Here is a 16,879-nt window from a genome sequence, read left to right on the forward strand (position 1 = left end):
CTTCATTCTTACCAAACTCGTTCACAAAAAAAGCATCTCAAAATATGTAAAACTGAGACACTACAACAGTCATTGAATCAGAGGATCTCTAAAGGACTAAAATACTAATTTTAAATAGAAATAGTCGTTGAAGAAATTCAAAAGTAATTATGAAAATTTTGGGTTCAAAATACGCTGAAGAAGGAACATAATGAGGGGATAGCTAACCGAAGGCTGCGAGTTATTGGCAGCACACTTAGAAGATGCAACAAGTCTACTAGGGTGACTTGTGTTATCGCCGAAATAGGGGAGAGAGTGTCACGGATGTGATACGCGAGTTCGGTTGGCAGTTTTTCGTTGCGTCAGGATGTTCTCACGAAATTTAAATCACCAACTCTGTCCTCCGCATGCGAAAATATTTTATTGGAGCCCACCTAAAATGGGAGAAACGATCGTTGTAATAAAATAGAGAAATCACAGCTCGTACGGAAAGATTTAAGTGTTCATTTTGCCCGCGCGGTGTCCGAGAGTGAAACGCTAGAGAAATAGTGGAAGCTGGTTCGATGAACCCCTCTGCCAGGCACTTAACCGTGGATTGCAGAGTAGTCGTGTGGATGTAGATAGAGACTAGGAGCCAATTCATAAGTATAGAAACATTTAATCGGATATAAAAATATGCAGGAGGAAGTTTTACGCACATACTGTCAGACTGGAACCAACTAGCTGAACTAGACAGGTTGTGGAGTTCTACGAAATTTACAGTAATGCTCAATTTGAGACAGTAAAATGAGTGGCAGTAGTGAAAAACTCAGGTATAACGAAACAGGAAATATTTGAAAAGAAAGAATAGGTAAAATAATTGATTGGCAAAGAGAGAATGGAAGTATCATGAGCACGAAGAGAGGTCACAAGAAAGTTTTCAAAGGTTCTTAGTGCACTGTGTGACCCAGTAGGGGCCAAACATAAATTATGATAATAATAATAATAATAATAGTATTTGTAATGTTTGCATTTATTGTTTGTGGATGACAGAAACAAAAAAAACTGATGTTTACAAAAATTGTTGTGTGGTTGAGCAGTATAGATTTTTTCGCATCCTGCTAACGCCGACTCGCGCTCCCCGTGTTGGCCGTTAGTTGGAAACGCTGCCATCTCGTTAGCAGGATACTGACTTAGGATTGTTGTATTTTAATTTTTTTTTTACCCGAGGCCCCAGGTTTTAGAGAGAGTGTTCCTGCGGACGCTCCAGTGCGTTGAAGCGACCGAACTGTCTGATCAGGACAGTCCCCTTCCACACAACGGCCTCCCAGTAGCGTGGGATTACAGGAGTACGCCACAACTCCCAGCCGCTTGGTCAGGTCTTGAAAAGCACTCAAACCGAGCTGTCCGTACCCAGTGTCTACTTCGCTGCACTTGTGTTTAGACCCAAATCCGCCTGCGCGAGGGACGTGCACTGGCATGAAGAACGTTAAGAGAGATGTACCACGACAAGAATTATTACGTTCTCATGTACTGCCGTTGTTCTAGCTGCAATTAGAAACTATATCAGTGTCTCATTTAGTATTTTTAAACTGATACTTTGAACGCTTTGTGGCCCCTTCACGCATTAAGCAATTTCATACTGAAAAGTTGCTTGTGCGGATTACTATAAAAATGATCATTGAAGAAAATAACAAGAATGGGGGTGACATTACGAGTATTGTCTCTGCAGATGGCAAATAGATGGCAGAAGCTTCGCGCGAAAGATATCGTAATCTAATCAAAAACAGACAGCTCGCGCAGACAGTTTCGTCGATTGTGTTATCAGTCACTGTTACGCAACCTGTGCGAAGAAGCAAACGCGTTTCTTACACAGACCTGCACAGTGAGCGTCTTGTAGTTTCTTTGCTACGTATTTCAGCCTCAGGTCACACAAATGTTATCGGAACCGCCTTTGACTTATTACTAAGCCATCATTAGATGATGTGAGTACGTTGCATAGCAACTTAGTCCCAGAGAATAGAGTAGCCAGGTCCAAAAACAGAAAAGCTGGACTCGCCGCTTATTTAGCCGGAAATTTGTGCCGAAAGTCGGACTATCTATTTTAAACAGATATAGAGTTCGTTTCAGTCGTTTAATGATAATCGATTACTGCCAGTTTATTGCGAGATAATCCTTAGAACTGCTTAAACTAAGTGCTCAGTCGTTATAATTGCCCAGTCTTTCCCCTTAGATGATCTTATATCAAAATAAACTATAAGTTGTTCAATAATATTTATTAGTTCGTTATGAACCGGCTTTCGGCTTCTTAGGCCATCGTCAGATAACTTAATGTTGAACAGATAGACTACAAAACTTAAGCGAGAATTCATAGCTGTACAAAGAATGCTGCACAAAGATATGTGACATTTTATGATGGGACGGATGAGCTAGCTGTTTGGTCCCCTCCGCCAAATCAGTAAACCATTTTGTGACTATATTGATACAAAACACAAACACATTGCAATGCCTAAAGAGACACAGAAAAAATAAATCTTACGTTACGGTATATTCAGATATTAAAACTATGTGAGTGTATAAAACAGAAGTGTTCTGCAAGTGAATAATGGTACAGAATACTATGTCATGTGGGTGAATGTGATGGACAGACCAAATCAAGGGAAGGGGAGAAATACGTCTATGGAATGTGGGTGTAGACCAGTTATCGTAAGCTTGTTAGCTGATGATAACTGGCTGCTACTTTAATAAGGATGAGTAGTGGAACTGTGTTTGTTCATTAAGGACCAGGTCAGAATTCTTTGATTGTCGTTTATTAATGACCAGAATTTCAAGTAAAGTTAGTTTTCTCCCTTTAGTTCCTGTATAGAGAACATCACATTTCACATCATATGAATAACATTCATCCAGAGCATGTTCAGCAAAGGTGGACTCTTTCTTTCTCAGTGTGCAACTCCTTTCATGCTCAGTCAGTCTAGTTGTTATACCCCTACTTAATTGACCTACATATAATTTTCCACACAGATTACAGGAAATTCTGTAAAGTTTATCTTTAGCATTGAACAGAAGGTGGGAAACAGTATTCCTACTGTAAAAAGCTGGAATGTATTTCCTTGACTTTAGTTTCCTAGCAAGAACATGTTAAGTCCTACCCACATATCAGGGCCCATTATATGAGTTACTAAGCTTCATGAAGACGGTGTTTCTATAAGAGCTGTCGTGTCTTCAGTTTCAGCAACTTGTCATAGATTATGAAACGATTTGGATTCACTAATTACACCAAAAACTAAATTTCAATCAAAATTTTGAATACCCAGTTCTCTTGAATTAGTGAAAAACTAAAAGAGGTACCCATTCTACCTAGTGTAAAACTAATCTCATTTGATGTTAGCAGCCTGTTTTCTAATATTTCTATTGCAGAGCCAATGGAAATTTTAACAGAATGGTTATGTAAAACTAGAACAAATCCAGTAGAGACATAAGATATCTGGATGGAAACGAAACAACCTTAAAGCATAATTATCTCCAATTCCAACAGTCTTTGCACAGTCAGTCAGATGGGTTAGCAATGGGAACCCCACTGAGTCCCTTATTAGCTAAAATGTTTATGAATAATTTTGAGCAAACATTTTTTGATAAAGAGCCTCTGAGTTCTAAAATACGATATTGGACTAGATATATGGTTGATGTACTGTGCTTTTGGACAGGTACTACCAGACAATTAAATAAATTTTTTCAGCATTTGAATGCACACCACAGTAAAATCAAGTTTACAATGGAGTTGGAAGAAGACTCCACCAACTTTTTAGACATCACCATCGGCATCAGTAACCAACAGCATTTATTTGAGTAACCTCAACAGACACAGTAATACCAGCCAGTTCCCAGCATCCCATAACACATAAACATTCAGTCTTCCACTCTGTGGTGCACCACCTACTATCTGTACCCCAAAGCAAACCAGATTTTGAAAATGAGTTGAAAATAATTAAAGAAATAGTATACAGTAATGATTTCAGTCTTACACTGATTGACATAAATTGTGTTGAAGATGGCGTCGAAGGTAAAAGTTCGAAATGTGTCTCTCCACAGAAACGTAAATTTTGCGATAAAAAAGAAATCGTCTGAAAACTGCAAGGGCGAAATTACGAAGCTAAATGAACGAATTAGTAGCCTACAGTTCGTAATCAATGCCCTGAAAATGGATATTACTAAAATTCAAGAAAGAAAAACTGAAGTGAACACGCCACGTTTTCTGCAAGATAGTTCGACAGTTTCCGAAAAGTGGACAAAGATGAAGTGCAGCGGCCGCAAACAAAAAGTACATGCACGACAACTTATTTCAAGTACTTTCCACAACAGATTGTGGAGGTGCAGTGTTTAGTGATAGTGCTCATGAACCATGTGAAAAGCAAAAGGATCTTGTAAATAAGCCAGAACAAAAAAATTCGTTGACGCAGAAAAATAAGAAATCCGACGTAAATTTAGTAAACAAACATCTGCCGACCTTATGTAGTTCCGATGGATTATCGGCTTGTGTAAAAAAGAAAGAGGAAATAAACAGCGCAGTTAGGCCTACTTTTTGTAGCTCCAAAACAATTACAAAAATCGAAATATATTCAGACAGCCAAGGGCGAAACATAGCTACTGACTTTCTAAATAAAAGCAATGTGAACTTAACTTCCATGGTGAAACCAGGTGCGAAATACTGCACACTGCACAGCAACTGCAATAAGCCACGAAAAAATTCCCACATTAAGCAACAAAGACTTTGCCGTTTTCCTGGCGGGAACAAACGACGTCGCAAGAAACGAAAAACAAGATCTGTTGCTTTCACTAAAAAGGCGACTGTATGAACTAAGATGTACTAACGTCATTGTATTTTCAGTACCACATCGTCATGGTCCTGCGTTAACAAAGAAGTGGAAAGTGCAAATAGTGAGATGAAACAGATATGCAGATGATTTGAAAATGTGACTGTCATTGATATAAGCAAACTAGGAAGGAGATTCCATATTAGACATGGTTTCCACCTAAATAGATTAGGAAAAAATTTTGTAATTGCAGAAATAATAGAAATAGTAAATGCCAAAACGAAAGTAAGTTGTGACACTTCAAACGTAATTCCCCTCAAGGACAAGACGCACAAACAACTTGGCGAATCTGAAAATGAAGCTTCACCACTACAAGACAAGTGTGATGTTCTGACATCACAAGAAAACCCCCCAAGTGCTAGCAGTTCACAAGGAAGCATATCAATAACAACAGAACCAACACCTGAAGTACCAGAAACAGCTACACCACCATCATCATCATCAACAACAACAACAACAACAGAAATGACAGCATCAATGACACCGGGAGCTACACCAGCAGCAGCAAGCAGCTCACCATATCCCAGTGAACAACCTACAAGGTGCAGAAAACCTGTCCTTCTGGAGGATAGTTGGTACCTCGCCAGGGCAAGGAACGGAGTATGACACCACAAAATGTACATACAAATGTAACCAGTTCTCATCCTCATCACCTGCAGATTCTAAGCTTAAAAATTCAGTGTCTTAGAAATAAATTATTAGAACTTGAGGTAGCTATGAACAGTGCAAATATTGACTGCATGTGCATTGTGGAGCATTGGTGCAGAAGTTTGTAGAAAAAATACCAAAAATGGAGGTGTATGTATATTTACCAAACTAAGTATCAGCTATAAAAGAAGGTGTGACGCTGAATCACTGAGTGTGGAAAATCATTTTGAAGCAGCAGCTGTGCAGTGGAATGAAATACAGGGAAAAGTCATAGTCATAGCAATATACAGACCACCTACTGGTGATGCAGACATATTCTTTAACCAATTAGAAATATTGCTTAACACTCTGTTCACCGGTAGAGCCACTGTAGTTGTGTGTGGCGACTTCAATGTTAATCTTATGAGTGAAAGTAGGCTAAAAGACCAGTTCCTAAATCTGTTATGTAGTTTCATCCTGCTTCCACACATACACACACCCACAAGAATAACAAATAATACAGTCAGTCTTATTGATAATATATTTTCAAATGTAGGATGCACAGAAGTTGAAGTAACAAATACTGATTTGGGATTACCAGACCACAATGCTCTTGTCCTCAAAATTCCTTCAAGGCCACTGAAAGAGAAAAAAACACACTTCATGTATAAAAGAAATTTTGCTACAGAAAACTGTGTAGAATTCATAAATATGCTAACTTATGAGGCTTGGGCAGAAGTACTATCCCTAACAAATACAAATGATGCATATAACACATTTTCTTCCATTTTCATGGGATATTCTGAAATGCATTTTCCAAAAAAGCTGTCAAAAATCAGGTAACATGGCAATACAAAGCCAAGTTCTTGGGTCACAGCTGGCATCAAAACTTCCTGTGGAACTCTAAAGAGACTAATTTCTAAAATGAAGACATCCACGGACCCACAATTCATAGAATGTGTCAGGAATTACAAGAGGGTACATAGAAAAATAATTGCAAAAGCAAAATTCATGAGTAATGATAGTTTTATAAGACAGTGTGAAAACAAATCAAAAGCCATACGGGGTATTGTGAAGACTGAAATGGGGAAGAGTTGTGAAAACCAGGACATTAGCCTCAAAAATTTTCAAAATGTCAATATTAATAAACAAGATTTAACAAATTATATTAACAATTATTTCATAAATGCAACAACTTCATTAAGCACAAAATTTACAAACGAAGAAAAACCTGAATATCCAAAAACAGCTTGTAGGATGAGGGTAGAGCCAACAAATGGGGGTGAAGGGATACTAAGCTTGAAACCCAAAATGTTGGCTGGCATAGATGAGGTGCCTGTGTCAATCATAACAAGGACAGCACCACAAATCGCAAAGCCCTTTGCACACATAGGTAATTTATCATTCAGTGAAGGAGCTTTTCCAGAAAGGCTGAAAATTTCAAAAGTGAAGCCATTATTTAAAAATGGCGACAAGTATAAGGTAAAAAACTATCGCCCAATATCTCTCCTCCCAGCGTTTTCAAAAATATTAGATAAACTGATGAAGCGCTGAAACAACAAATATCTGAATGATCATAATTTACTAAACAGAAATCAGCATGGCTTCCAAGCACGTACAAATACCGAAACAGCAGTAATGTGCTACACTGATCAAATAATCAAAAATCTAGAAAAAGATTATAGTGTAGTAGGAGTAAATTTAGACCTCTCCAAAGCTTTTGACACTGTGAACCAGGACATTCTTTTAGAAAAATTGGAAGTGTTGGGTATACATGGGATAGGAAACAAATGGTTTGAATCATACCTACAAAACAGAACACAGGTTGTAGGACTGACATCAACTTACTCCAACCACAAAATAAATTCAGTATCAGAGGCAAAAAATGTAGAAATAGGAGTACCACAAGGCAGCATCCTAGGGCCCAGATTGTTTCTTGTCTATATGAATGATTTTCACACCTCAGATGATGCAGCCAAAGCAATAATATTTGCAGATGATACTAGTGTGATAATAAGTGCACCAAAGCAATTGCTACCAACAACTGCTGATAAAGTACTAAACTACATCCACTCTTGGTTCAATGCAAACAGGTTGACATTGAATGTAAATGAAAGAAATTACAGTATATGCAGTTTGGGAAAAGATGTCAAAATGTAAATCTCGATCTGGTGTGGGGTGACAAAGCATTAGACAGAGTGACATCCACAAAATTGCTGGGGATTCATGTGGATGAAAACTTAAATTTTAATGACCAAGTAATAAAACTTGCATAGAAACTTAATTCAACCTGTTTTGCCTTTAGAATTATTGCAAAAGTTTGTACCTCAGAGGGTGCCAGAATGGTATATTTCGGCTATTTTCAATCTCTTGCCACATACGGAATAATATTTTGGGGTTCCACAACAGGGCGCCTAAAACAATTTTTTTGTTGCAGAAGAGGGCCATACGAATAATAACTCACAGTCATCCACAGACCCACTGCAAACCCATATTCAAAAAGCTTAGAACACTTACTATACCATCATTACACATATACAAATGTGTATTGTATGTCAGGACCCACATTGCAGATTTTCAGACAAATGCTGACTTTCATAACTACAATACCCGTAATAGCACAGCACTCTATACTCAGCGAACAAAAAGAACGAATACACAAAGGCATGTGTGCCGTATCGATGCAAAACTGTACAACGCACTGCCAGTCAACATCAGGCAGTTAGAAGATGATAACAAATTCAAAACAGAATTTAAAAAATTCTAGTGGAACAATGTTTTTATTCTGTAAATGACTATGTAGGCCAGTAAATTTTTTCTGATAATATTTATAAAAACAAAATGGAAAATACTCTATCTGTACCTAATCATTCATTACCTAATCATTCATTATATTTACATACTTAAAGGACAGCTGTTGTGTGATGTAAATATATACTTAAGCAGTGTTGTGTATATAAGGACTTGCCATTTAGGGAGGACAAAACTAAAGCCTTATGAAAAACAGACTATGCATTTAAAATAACAAGCAGGGATGTATATAGGCTATATTAATTTCATTGTATTATTATTAACTTCATTGTATTAATTTGCTTTGTACTTTTTTACGTATATATTGGTTGTGTCCTATTTCTTTGAAATGGCTTACATGTACCCTTGACAACATCCATACAATATTTATTGTCAACGGATGGATAAATAAAATAAATAAATATACTCAACGAAAAGAATAGACAGAGGATAACAGCTCTCCTTCATCCACCTTAGACAGCACAAAATTACACTGACAGCAAATGGGCCTCAGTGCTACATATAGGACTTCACAGGTTTTTGCCAAGAAACTAAAGTCCAGGAAATATATTCTAGCTTTTTACACTAAGACTCCTATGAGGTGGTGGCTTGTTCCAGGCCTCTCCAGTATATATTTTTCTCCTCTTTTTCCTACGACATTTACATAGTGAACTCCTGTTATTCATTTGCATTCTGATTCAATATGATTTATGGAGCTTGCTTGTGGTTATGCATGGATTACATCAGTGATTAGGGCATAGCTCATATTTTATTGTTATATTGTCATCTGCTCACAAGTAGATTTCCTTCTTTGTCTTAAGAATTTCCTTTCTTTGCATCAGGATTTAGGACTGGTTGATCCATTTGTTTGGGAGAGAGCAAAGGTAACAGCATTCTTGCAGCTAAAAGGAAACAGTGACTACTTCCACATTAGGGTATTCCCTAACACCAGACACAGAGGTAGCTGGATGAACCTCGCATTAATCCCCATCACCATGTATCAATACACCTGGAGTCCAGCTTTAGAATGTGGTTGATGTACTGAATAGAGAACTGGGACACATGTAGTCAAAGCCCTGAGGAATCCAGTCATTAAAAACACTTTCCTTCATGTTCTGTCTACAGTAGCCTAATATTTGGACATCAGGACTTCTGGAATTTCTCTTTTCTACAACGTGTAGACAGAATGCCATGTTAAACCAGCAGAAATTCCAACAGCTTTCCAAAAAACAAGCCTTTCTGGGAGGAGATTTTTACTTTCTGTGTGCTCTCTAAATTATCGATGCAGATTGGCAAAAACATTTTAACACCTGGTGATGTCCTGGATGTCCTGGAATGGTGAACATTTGTGCACCTTCTCTGTGATTGGCCTAAAAACTGTATCGAGGCTTTCTCCAAGGTCTGAAGTGGGCCGGAATTGTTTTGGGGTGACAGTTGTGGTCAGATTTTTGGTAGAGCTGCACCTCAGTGGGGTTTTCAGTGTTTGAACGATTCTGGAGCTTCAGGTTTCACATCTTACTCACTGGTCACCAAATATTTCCAATGTTTGTGTTTGGCAGTGACAGAGGCGATGAACTCCACATTGTTTAGAAACAGCTGCACTCCATGTACCACACATGTTCAGCAGCCATTGGCAGTGCACCCATAGTAAGACCGGTAGAGCAACACACACCTGGGAATTCTGCGGATGTGTCAGTGAAGGATATATCATGTCAGATCTTGAACAGTTCTGACCTGTGCTTCAAATGCACTTGGTGCCTCACGCACTCCCTTGCTTAATTGACACAGTTCTTTTTCTGATATTACACCCATCTTAGTGACCAGAAAGCATTCATGTCTAAAAATCACTGAAGAGATTAAAGTGTCATAAATTTATTTCCCTGGTGAAGAATTTTGTATTTTTCCTTTCTATTTGATATGTTTGTTGTGTTCTCACTCTTTCCTACATTCTTCATTTTATTATTGTATTAAAATTATGTTCAAGGTTCAATGATAGCAATTGTGTGACCTGTATATTACTGCCACAAAATGAACTGCTGTTTTCTTCCAGTATCACATTGGTGGTGACCCTGATAAACAATCTATTATCTTTTGTATGAAAGTATTGCAATTTATTAAGCTACTGTTAGATTCATGTTTACTTGTACTTCTCATAAGCTCCTTTTTATATGAATAAATCATGTATTTATTAATTCAATATCTTTAATTTCATAGCCAGTAGTTTTCATTTTTTTACATATTGTGTGTCCAGCACTTATACCATAAACATTAGGTGAGGCCTCTCTGTCAAGCTCAGGGACTTTATTATGTGTTTCCTTACTGCTTAATTCAGTTGAATTTTATCAAATAACATAATTGTTTCAGTTTTTGTTGCTTTGAGATGATAGTCTGCAGTTAAATTTACATTTGCTTACCCAAGGAGTACTGGTCGATCAGTGAACATGCCTGTCCCTGAACATGCATCATCTGACAATACATTTGATTGGATTGATGTTCAGAGTTTTACCTGGGATATTCCTGTAGTGTATGTTACAGGTTGCTGCCAAGCAGTCTAAAGCACACCATTGATTTTTTTCTCTGTCTTCGATATTAATTAAATGTGTAGGACATTTTATATTATTCAATAATTTGTCAAGTCTTGTAGGGGAGAATGTACTAATTGCAATGCTGCCGGTATGAATAACAGTGCTGCAAATGAACATATCCATAAATGTGACAACAACCATATCTCAAATAATAGAAATTCATTTCTACAAAATTTTGAGGATATGGTTCCTGTGTTTAAATCGAAAGAAGTAAAAGTAACAGATATTAAAACTGCAATCGCAGAATTAAGTTACTCAAAATCAGAAGACATTTATGGTCTCTCCAATTTTGTAATAAAAAAAGTAGCAGATGTAATAGCACATCATCCACTCTGTTCTCTTATGAACCGGATGTTTGTCATCAGTGGCTGTTTCCCTTCATCCTTAAAAATGGCAGTCGTTACTCCACTGCACAAGAAAGGTGACAAGTCTTCTCGTAATAATTACCGTCCAATCTCCCTTGTACCCATCATATCAAAAGTAGTGAAATATTGCATACAGCTCCAAATCAGTCAACATCTGTCTGTGAATAATATTCTTAGTGACTCTCAGTATGGCTTCAGGTCTGGCCTGTCAACAGCAAAAGCAGTTGAAGATGTTGTTTCATATATATTGTCATAATTCAAATCAGGATTATCGGTTAATGCCACTCTTGTGGACCTCAGCAAGGCATTTGACTCTGTCAGTCACAGGATACTACTAGAAAAACTGAACTGCTATGGTATTAGAGGTTCAGAACTATCTCTGATCAGATCCTATCTGAGCGACAGAAAACAAATTGTGCATTTTAACAATATGAGGTCAAATGTCTTGGATATCATGCAGGGTGTACCACAAGGCTCTGTGTATGGACCTTTGCTTTTTATAATATATGTAAATGACTTGCCCAGCACCATGTTATGTAAATCCACACTCTATGCAGATGATACAATTTTTGTTACAGCAGGGAAAGATTTAGGAAAATTAAAGGAGGAAAGTGAGGCTCATCTCAGAGCAGCCATCAAGTGGTTCCAACTCAATGACTTGCATATAAATCATGATAAAACTCTAAATATTCTCTTTGGCTTGTGTGTTAAGAGTGATAAGATTGATTGTGTCTCAGCTAAACTACTTGGGATCCATCTTGACTCAAAATTAACTTGGAAGAGTCATACCGATTATATTTGTACTAAGTTAGCATGTGTGACATGTTTGTTAGGTAAACTAAGGTCATGTGTTAGTGGTAAGTTATTACTCAATGCATACTATGCCTTTTTCCACACCCATTTAACATATGCCACTTTGTTGTGGGGAAACTCACCCAGAGCAAAACAAGTTTTCATTTGGCAAAAGAAGGCAGTCAGATGCATCCATGGAGTCAGAAATAACGAGTCTTGTAGACCACATTTCAAAAATCTAAAAATACTAACAGTTGCAGCCCTCTTTATACTAAGTTGTCTGATACACACAAAAGAAAACCAACACAGTCACAAACTACGACAATCATCCATCACCGTGACACATGTATAAAACAGTAAATTGACATCCCAGTTGCTAGACTAAAGTAAACTCAAGATAGTTACAGGTACATGGGAGTAAAACTATTTAACATGTTGCCAATAGAGGCACATAATGTGTCATTGAATGAGTTTAAAAATGCCACAAAGAAATGGCTTAGAGAAAAAGCTTTTTATACAATAGAAGAGTTTATAATGTGCACTAAAGATGATCTTAAGTACTGGCACTAATATAGTTTCACTTAGATTAAACTTATATATGGAAATATAATGCAAATACCTTGTGCAGCATCAAGGACAAATTTTTGTATCTTATTAGTCTATAATGATCTATAATATAAAACACCATTTCTGTTAGTTATGTAAACTGTATGTTTACACAAATGACTACATCAATTGCATTTTTAATGCCTAAAGATGGATAATAAAATAAATACATAAATAAATAAGTTGTCACTTTCTCACTCCTTTCAGATTAATGGAATCTACTGCTGAAAAACTTTTAATCAAATATGTTATGACTCTTACATTAGACTTTTTTGACTTGCAGCACATAAAGTAACATGTGTACAGTGTATTAAATGCTGTCTCCAAGTAAGAGTGAGTTGGAGACACTATAATGATCTATAATATAAAACACCATTTCTGTTAGTTATGTAAACTGTATATTTACACAAATGATTACATCAATTGCATTTTTAATGCCTAAAGATGAATAATAAAATAAATACATAAATAAATAAGTTGTCACTTTCTCACTCCTTTCAGATTAATGGAATCTACTGCTAAAAAACTTTTAATCAAATATGTTATGACTCTTACATTAGACTTTTTTGACTTGCAGCACATAAAGTACCATGTGTACAGTGTATTAAATGCTGTCTCCAAGTAAGAGTGAGTTGTAGACACTATTTGTGTTTTTAAACAGAAAGATCATAAATCAGTAAATGCAGAATGTAGCTGCTTAAACTGCATTTTATTCAGGTTTCTTAATGAGTGACTTGTTTCAGGTTGTCACTGGTTACTGTACTGCCTGGAGCTTGGTAGGAACAGTTACGACTAAGGGAGACGAGGAGGAGGACGTTGGTGTTTAACGTCCCGTCGACAACGAGGTCATTAGAGACGGAGCACAAGCTCGGATTAGGGAAGGATGGGAAAGGAAGTCGGCCGTGCCCTTTCAAAGGAACCATCCCGGCATTTGCCTGGTGTGATCTAGGGAAATCACGGAAAACCTAAATCAGGATGGCCGAACGCGGGATTGAACCGTCGTTCTCCCGAATGCGAGTCCAGTGTGCTAACCACTGCGCCACCTCGCTCGGTACGACTAAGGGAGTGCTAAAGCCAATTCATAGTGTACTCTGAGGAAACGGTTGGCAAGTACACGAGTAGAATAACAAAGTGTTAGAAAAAAATGCAATTCATATATCCTGTGAAACTAGTGTTTTTAATTCTGTATTTTTAATTTTGTAGATACATTGACAGAAACACTGAAAACAATGGAATTAGTCAGTATTGTATCTCATATTTATGGAATAATCTTAGCAAAGTGTAGTTTCTAGTATAATATCACTTTGCACGCAACAAATGTAAGAATATACCTTGCCATGAACTTGAAAAGAGGAAATGTGCAACTGAAAAGAAGATTAAGAGCTTAAAATGAAATAGTCTAAATATTAAAAGATAACAGTGGTAACATACCTCCAGGAAGATTAAAATTGAAAACTATAACAAAATTTTCTACTCAATATTTCTCTTTCAGTTGTAAATTTGGAGAAGAACAGCAGTGAGTAATTCACATAACTGCAACTAACAACTGAGAAATTGTTGCAGATTCAAACTGCATTTCATTTCGTCTATTAGTTACCTAAACAAGCTTTATCACACATTAACAGTGTAATATTGTCTTCATATTAAACAGGCAGTAGCATATCAACAGACGTACTTAATATAAATGAGGGCAACTTTTTCCAAATTATTAGCTCTATTTTCCAAGAGTGTTTTATTTGTTTGTAGTCTGTGTAAGCTCAAATACAACTAAGTTCCACTGAAGTTTGCTGCTGACAGAGTGTACAGATTAGTCTTTATCAGTTACTGCATTTTATCAAAATATACCTTGAATCATTTCAGGTCCTTGTCGGTTCTTGTTCATAATTGAACCACAGAGTATGATGAATTAATTAATTAACTAAACCTAGTTAATGTGAAATTTTAATAATTTGACTGTTTAGTTATCATGATTGGGAGCATTTAGACTGAATACAATGTCTTCAGTTTTACTATCATTCTTCTGTGGTACAGTTGCTGCAAACCAAGTAGTGTTGCACATTTTCAAGGTCGGTACCACATAAGTTGAGTGTTGAGTCATCTGCATGTAGCACTGCATCACATGGTACAATTGTGGGTAAATCATCTATGTTAATAATGAAAAGGAAAGGTCCAAGAACAGATCCTTGAGGTACAATCTTTACAACTGGAAGGTGTTCTGACATTTTATTATTTACCTTAACTAACAGTTTTCTGTTGTCCAAATAAGACTGCATTAGCCACTCTGTAGTTGTAGAGTTTTTTATGAGAATATTGTGGGAGACCACATCAAAAGCTTTCCTAATGTCCAACAGTGTTGCACACATAAAATGTTTATTTTCAGAACAATTGTACATTTTTGCTACCATGCTGTTAACTGCCTTGACTATAGAAAGGCTGGGTGTGAAACCATACTGTGAGGAGGTAAGTATATCATTATGTTCAACGTATTGACTCATCTGTTTATTTATGCAGTATTCTATTATTTTTGATATTATGGGTGTAGTAATTGTCTGCTCTAGAATTAGTGAGCTTAGCTATTGGTTCATTGACCATCTTCTCAGTTACAAAAGTCCAGCAAAAGCTGTCTGTTTGTTTACAGTTCATTTCTGACAGTAGTGCCTCTGCTTTATTCACATCCTTCATAATGCTGTCATCTGGCTGAGGATGGACAATATGTGCATTTAGAATATCAGGTGGAATTGGTGTATGGTATACTTTATAAGCACAGTTTATTTCTGTTTTAATAATTTCCCATGCAGCTTTGCTTTTATTCACTGAGTTCAGTATATATGTATCATTTGCTTTGCACTTTGCTGCCTTGATTTCAGACCTGTAAATCTTTTTCATTTTTACATAGATTTCCTTGTCAGCATTATTATGCTTAAACTTATCATGATGCAGTGACATTATGATCCTTATTCTATGTAGATGTGGAGTGTACCAGTTTTTTTAGGTTTTGCTGTTTGGTGCAGTGATTTTGCTTCAATATTTTCTTGTAGTATTTAGGATAAAATGCTTGACAATGTTCAATCAACAGTTCTAAAAATTTGTTGCTGCAGTGATTATTATTTTATTCCATTATATTAAATCCAATTTATTTATCAAACTGTTTAGCTTTGATTCATTAATTGGTCTTATAATTTTCCGGTGTTCAGTTGAAGTTTCAATTATTTTGCTGTTAAGAGTTTGTCAGTTGAGGCAGCAGAGCTACCATGTGGCCACACAAACTGGCTGTTTTAAATTCTCTTGCTCCCTGTACCACTGGAAGAAATCAGAGACTGTGATGAAATGGCATGAAACTATCACGTTTTAATCATCCTCCTACCACCTTTTCAAACATATTCATGTGCATGTAAAAGCACATTGTCAGGCTATAAGATCTCATCCTCTTCAAAGATGACAGTCACCATACAAGAGTACATTTGATCTCCAGGGATGGGTTCAAAATCTAATTGTTCAAGGGTTCCTTTAATATGGTCAGCTGGGATACTCACACAGGGAAATTACATGGTAGGCTACATATGTCATCTGTCTGCTGTACAATCTTAAGATCAGCATCAGCAAAGATCTCCTGTTATATGCATATTTTGCATTTTTATATTCCCACCTAAGTTATTAGATACTATTATGGGACAATTTCATAGGCTCAAATTAGTGGTTAAATGGCAAAAGAAAGCTGTAAGGTGCACTGAAGGACTTAGCCCATATGACTTATGTTGAGATTATTTTAAATAACTGTAAATAATGACAATGCCTACTCAGTATATTTACAACTTCCTTGTCTTTATTAAAGAGAATTTAAGTAAATTTGACCTAAGGAGTACAATTCATGACTGTAACACAAGAAGTGCTCATACAATTAATGTGCCATATGCTAGGCTTGCAAAGGCTCATAACAGTTACAAGCATCTTAGTCCTATCTACTTCAGCAAATTACTTGAAAATGTCTATACAGTGCCAGTAAATAAATTTACAACTAGTCATTCGAGATGGATGAAAAGTAAAGTAATTTACTGTGTTCAAGAGCTCCTCGAGTATGTGTCAGATGACCCACATTTCTTATGAAATGAACAATAAATTAACTCCAATCTTTACATATGCCACACTGTGTAACTATTTTATTACTGTTTCATATACATATTGTTAATTATCTACATCTACAGCTACAGCTATACTCTGCAAACCACTGTGAGGTGCTTGGCAGAGTGTATGACCCATTCTACTAGTTATTAGGGTTTCATCCTGT

The 16,879-nt window shown here is 36.6% G+C and overlaps 1 long non-coding RNA gene across 2 annotated transcripts in view; it reads left to right on the forward strand.

Annotated features, from left to right (window-relative positions):
• Positions 1-13,646: 13,646 nt before the first annotated feature.
• LOC126188317 (uncharacterized) overlaps positions 13,647-16,879 on the forward strand; it is a 33,791-nt gene continuing 30,558 nt past the window's right edge. The window contains exons 1-2 of one of the 2 annotated variants that reach the window (XR_007537855.1): positions 13,647-13,727; positions 14,975-15,054. This is a non-coding gene — a long non-coding RNA (uncharacterized LOC126188317). Of the gene's footprint in view, positions 13,728-14,579; positions 15,055-16,879 lie in introns of those variants that run through there. The other variant, XR_007537854.1, reaches the window with a different exon arrangement.

This window comes from Schistocerca cancellata, chromosome 5, assembly GCF_023864275.1.
Source record: "Schistocerca cancellata isolate TAMUIC-IGC-003103 chromosome 5, iqSchCanc2.1, whole genome shotgun sequence".
Taxonomy (NCBI): Eukaryota; Metazoa; Arthropoda; class Insecta; order Orthoptera; family Acrididae; genus Schistocerca; species Schistocerca cancellata.